We start from the raw sequence: 6,062 nt of genomic DNA on the forward strand, positions 1-6,062 counted from the left end.
CGGGTGGCCGAAGCGTACGTGCATCTGCCGGCTAGGGAGCCAGGGGGTCGCTGGGCGCCGCACTCCCTCCCTGCGCAACCCCCGGGCTGCTCCGGTCCCCGCCGGGTTCCCCAGGGGCGCCCCCCCGCCCGGGGTCGCTTCCTCTAGTGCCCCCCGCCCTTCACCCAGACCTTTCTCCCACCGAGATCTCCTAGCACCTCCCGCCCCGTCTCCCTCGGAAGTCTCCTTCCTTTAGCGAGGGGAACCCTCCTTCCGACTCCTGCGACCGGGTGGGGTGCTTCGGGCGCTGCTGGGTCCCACGCCCGGAAAGCAGCCTTCGTGTTCACTCTTCTCCTCCTGATACTGGGCCGTCGAAGTTGGCTGGCTTCCCCTGAGGGGCACCTGTTTTTAGCACGCCACACCTCGCCTTCCAGCCCTCGTCTTACGTGCAGGACCTCCGCCCGGAATTCCCCGAGTCTTCTTCTCCTTCTACTGGGATTTTTACCTCTTTTCCTTTTTTTTTTTTTTAAGTTAAATGTTGGGCAGAAAAGAGAGACTCCTTTTTTCTGGTAGGTGGGATAATAATATTTATGGGTTGCTTATACTGCGCCAAATGCTGTGCTTGGCTCTTGGCATGCGTCTTACCGTGAGGATTAAATGAGTTAATACATGAAAAGCACACTGAACAGCGCCTAGCACACAGGCAGTGAGTGTCCAGTTATTATTATTGTCATGATCATCATTCTCGCTTTTATTTAAACTTCTCAGTCCTGTGAGGTAGGTATTATTCCAAATAATGAAGAAAACGAGGAGCAGTTCCCAGGTGGAGCTGCCCTTCAGACTCAGGTTTGCAAATCCTGACACCGTGAAGCTGGGTTCCTGGACCCTTGCCCACTCAATGACCCGTGTTTTCAGAGCCCCTCCTGCTCTGGGCTAGGTGGGGGAGGAACACAGGACACAGACCCTGCCCTGGAGGGGCTCACAGTCTGGTGGGGCAGCCCTCAGTGTTCATATTAGCCTCCCTTTCAGAGCTGCCACCCCCCCCACCTCCCTGCAAGTGTGAGGGGTCCACCCCCCACCCGATACTTTTGAATTTTGTTTGTCTGACCCTTGTAAGGCTGTGAACTGGTATGTCTCCCCTGCTGAACTGTTCCCTTTCTGAGTTAATCAGTGTCTCTCTCCAACCCTCGCCACCCTCCCCTGCCAGGGATGGCACAGGGGTGCCCTGAGCACAGGTGAATTTCAACACTGCTCTATGTTCTCTTAGCGGGAGTGGGGAGGAAAGGGCAGAGGAAGAGGACATGGGACAGGAGCGTTCCTCTTCCCAGGCTGAGATCAGGGGCTACCTTGCCACACATTCAGTATAATTGCATTTGCAGGCATCTCCCTGCACTCTGAGACCACCTTTCTCAGACCCCGGATGCAAGCCCCAGGGAGGTGGGGCCACTTTGTAGATTGACATCTTTACTGAGTACCTACCATGAGCTGGTGCTCTGCTAAACACACTGAAGGTGAGGGATACCCAGGGAATTGACATGTAGGTGGGGCCTTTGGGGAGTTTTCAGCTTACTGGGGGAGGACAAATGCTTAGACATAAAAAACTAATATCTGATAGAAAGCAATCCGTATTCTAAACGAAAAGCCCATAGTAACAATAATTACCAAGCAATCAAGTGTCCTGGAGCCAACACCGTGCTGATAAACACTATATTATTATCCCCGTTTTACAGATGGGAATCTATGTGCCAGTTGAGGCACACATAGGACTAAAATTACAGTTGATCTAACTCCACATTCATGCTTTTAATAATGAGGCCTCCTGAGTTGAGACAGGAGAGAGAGCACTTTGTAACCCGTTCCCGGGCTCAGGTTACCTCTTGTGATGCAGCAGCTGGCCCGATGCCTTGGACAGGATTTCTCAACCTCAGCACGATTAACATGTGGGGCCAGGTTGTTGTTGTGGGGTCTGCCCTGTGTATTGTAGGGTGTTTAGCAGCATCCCTTTATCCACCTTTATCCACCAGATGCCAGTAGCACCCCAAGTCATGACAATTAAAAAATGCCTCCAGATATTGCTGGGTGTCACTTGGGGCCAAAATTAACGTGCCCTGCCCCACCAGTTGAGAGTCATTGCTCTAGGTCCAGGAGAACAGCTTTGCTATTTGGTATTTGATCACTTGTTCATTTATTTGACAAACATTTAAGACACGCCTGTGGCGTGCCATGTCTGCATTTGTGGAGCAACAGTTGTAGGGCATTTGTAGTAATATCTCTCAGTGTTCTACGTGTCAGACTGGTGCCAAGAAAAACTGCTTCTTTTGAGGAACCACATGGGTATGTTCCTTAGCATTTGCTTTTTGGCCTGGAGTGCCAGGAATCTCAACCTATTTTTTAAAATACCCTTGATGGTGTGTTTTATTTTTAATAAATGAATACATGTCCGTTGTAAAAGGTACAGATAAAGCAAAACAATGCAAAAGTCACCTGTAATTTCACCACGCGGAGGTAACCACGGTCAATGTTTTGATTTTGATTTCCTTTTAACTTTCCATGGATATATGTGCTTTAAAAAAGCGACGTAAAAACAGGCTTGTCTGCAAATGCCTTTTTGTAGCTTGTTTTTTCCCATCATGGACTTGTCTGCCTTATTTTATGTCCCCAGGACCTAGAACTGTGTCTGACACCTGGTAAGCCCTTGGCAAACCTTTGGTGCATGAATGAACTTAGCATGTGAGCCTTTCCTTGTCAACAGGTGTTTTTCACTGGTTGCAGTCTCCAGACAGTCACCACAAACGTGGCCTTCCTGGATGGGCCCAGGGATGGTGGCTGGCGACAATGGCTACCGTTTGCCTTTTATCCAGATTATTTTACTTAGCTACACAGCAACCTATGATGTAGGTGTTACTCTCCCCGTTTCACAGATTAAACAACTGAGCCCCATGGAAATTAAGGGAAACTAATCCAAGACCTCAAGCTAGTGAAGACCAGGCTTCCCAACTGGCTGGCTCCTTCCTCCTTCAACCCTGACTTGCTGCTCTTTTGTCTACTAACGTCACCATCTGTGTCCTCACTTACACCTCTCTGCAAGTTCTCTTTGGAAACAGACAGGATACAGATTTGTATGTAAATTTAATAATAAACAAGCGATCCTAGGCACATAGTAGGCCTATAATAAATGTTCATTTCTGTCCCTTCCTTGTCCTCATGCTAAACCCTGAGATGACTCCTACTCGGCCCACCTGACATCAGAGGGCGTGTGGGCTGGAACTGGCCACTGCCCTGTGCCCTGCGGTTATCCTTGGTGATTTTGGACTCTTCTCTATTTAAATCTGCCTGTTTAATTTTCTTTTCTTTTCTTTTTTTTTTTGAGACAGTGTCTCGCTCTATTGCCCAGGCTGGAGTTCAGTGGCACGATCACAGCTCACTGCACCCTTAAACTCCTGGCCTCGAGTGATCCTCCTGACTCAGTCTCCTGAGTAGCTGGGACTACAGGCACGGCCACCATGCCCAACTAACTTCTATTTTTTGTAGAGATGAGGTTTTGCTATGGTGCCCACGCTGTTTTGGAACTCCTGGCCTCAAGTGATGCTCCTGCCTTGGCCTCCTAAGGTGCTGGGGTAACAGGTGTGAGCCACTGCACCCAGCCTGTTTAATTTTCAAAATATCAAAACCACTCAGTGCTTTTCCCAGCCTGCCCAGCCCTTGGATGGGCACAGGTTGCCTTGGGCAGGGAGCTGGCACTTCGTACTATTCTGTGGACATACTCTGGTCTCAGACTCCTCCAAGCAGAGATGGGACAGTGTCTTTGGCCTGGAATGCCCTCCTTCCGGCCACCTCAGTGAACCCATACTCAGCCAGCGCTTTGTGGCCTTGGTGAGGCCACTCTGCTTTGGCACTTCGACGTCCTCATCTGCAAAATGGGGTGATCATGTCAACAGCCATGTAGCAGGTGGTTGCAAGGGTTAGTGATCAGGTGACCAATGGCTTGAGGGGTGCCTGGCTCCTAATGTGTGCTCTCTCAGTATGTGAGAGGAAGAATAAATAGAATGTACAATTATCCTAATACTTCTAACATTGTTACCCCACTGAGGCAGCATTTGGCGCTAGAACCCTTGGGAGCGCTCTGCCTCCTGTACTGTCACCTGGCCTGACACACAGTGGGTGTTGAATGGTTGCTGTTGGAATGGCCCAGAACACAGCACGGCTTAGGTCCTGGCTCCACCTCTTGGCAGCTCTGTGGCCCTGGGCAGGTTACGCACCCTCTCTGTGCTGTCTCATGTTCTCATTTTGAAAATAAAGATGACAATAGTAGTCACCGCATAGGGTTGTCTTGGGGATTAAACGATTTCATACACGAAAAGCACTTTAAAGTGTGCGTGGCACCTGGAATGCTCAGTAAGTGTTGCTGTCACTATTATCATGGTCCCCTCCCACCGGTGGGCTGCCCTGAGCGATCAGGAATATCAAGACAAGAGGGTCCCAGCAGCAAGGATGGTGGCAGGGCAGGAGGTATGGACCTCACACGTCCTCGGTCCCTTCCCTTTATTCTAATTAGTTACCCCAGATGCAAAACTCCTCTGTTGGGGCTGAGCCCGCTCACTCCAGGGGATGGGGGAGACTCCTGCCCTTCTTAGGGGCTCCTTACCCCTCAGACCTTTCCTGGCAGAGGCCAGGGCCTGGAATGGAAAGACCCCTGGGCTGGGCCGCGGTGCCAGCGGGCAGCCGAGTGACCTTGGGTAGGTCACTGCCCATCTTGGGGCAGCCCCTTTGCCCTGGTGGGAACTGAGGTTCTGGCTGTATGGTGAGGAGGACTGGCCTGTCCCGTCAGCCCTGTCTGATCGTGAGTCTCTGAGATGTTCCAGGTACTTCAGCTAGAGTGTGTGTGTGTCCTGCATAAGGAAGACCTGGGCTCAAATCCTGCCCTGTCACCTGTGAGCTGTGACCCTGAGCCACGAGCGAGTACCGAAGTCTCTCTGAACCTCCTCTGTAAAATAGCTGTTGTATTACAGGTTGAGTGTCTCTTATCCAAGGTGCTTGGGCCAGAAGTATTTAGGATTTTTTCGGATTTTGGAACATTTGCAGATCCAGTTGAGCATCGCTAATTTCAAATCCTGAAATCCAGAATGCTCCGGTGAGCACGTCCGTGCTCACAAGGGGCAGTGACCGAAGCAGCTCATCCTGGGCTTCAGGCCTTTCCTCACCTCCTGACGGTGCCTGGGACCTGCACTTTCTCTGCTCCCCTGCCGTGGTTGCCCTTATCTCAGTGATAAGGCGCATTAGCCTTATCGGGCCTCAGATAACAGCAGGAAGCCCAGGAGGCTGAGCGAAGCAAGGTAATTTCCTTCCTATTTCTCCTCCCTTGGCCTTGGCCTTGGCCACCCAGCCAATGGGGAACCCGAGGAAACTGTGTCCAGCCCCAGGAGTTAGCAGAAGACCACTGGCCTCAGAGTCCAGCCTTGGGGGCCTGGTGTCACCTCTTACATGGCTTGTGCCTCGATTTTTTTCAAACGTGTTTCTCGAGTGCTTACTGCGAGCCGGGCAGCGTGTTGGGCGCGGGTGTCCGGTGGTGAATGCAGCAGACGGGCGCGCTGCGTGGCGCTTGTGCCGCCTGGCAGGCGCATAGATGGCCAGTCAGAGCTCTGTGACGAGGACTTACACCGGTGCTTCAAGAAAAGTATGGGACTACGAGCTGATCTGATAGGAGCCCCATTCAGGGTATGCGAGGTTAGCAGAGGAGACCCCAGAAAAGACCAGGGTGGCTGGGTTGCAGCAGATGGGATGGGGTGATGGGGAATGAGGCCGGAAGCCTCATTAAGGATTCTGATTTTTTATTTTAGAAGAAATGAGAAACCACTGAGTAGTTTTGAGCTGAGCACTCTTGCACTCTCCGATGATCAGATTTGCATGTTAAAATATAACTTTGGTTGCAGTGTGGGCATGAGTGGCTTGGAGACGGGGGCAGGACTGGTGTTGCAATAACCAGGTGAAAGTGACCAGTACCTTGGACGGGACGGAGGCCGAGGGCGTGACCTGGGAGGATTACTGAGGTGTTCCCATCTGTAGATGACTGGGTTGGGTTGGCT

The sequence above is a fragment of the Propithecus coquereli genome, unplaced genomic scaffold (genome assembly GCF_000956105.1).
Source record: "Propithecus coquereli isolate 6110/MARCELLA unplaced genomic scaffold, Pcoq_1.0 Scaffold528, whole genome shotgun sequence".
Classification (NCBI taxonomy): Eukaryota; Metazoa; Chordata; class Mammalia; order Primates; family Indriidae; genus Propithecus; species Propithecus coquereli.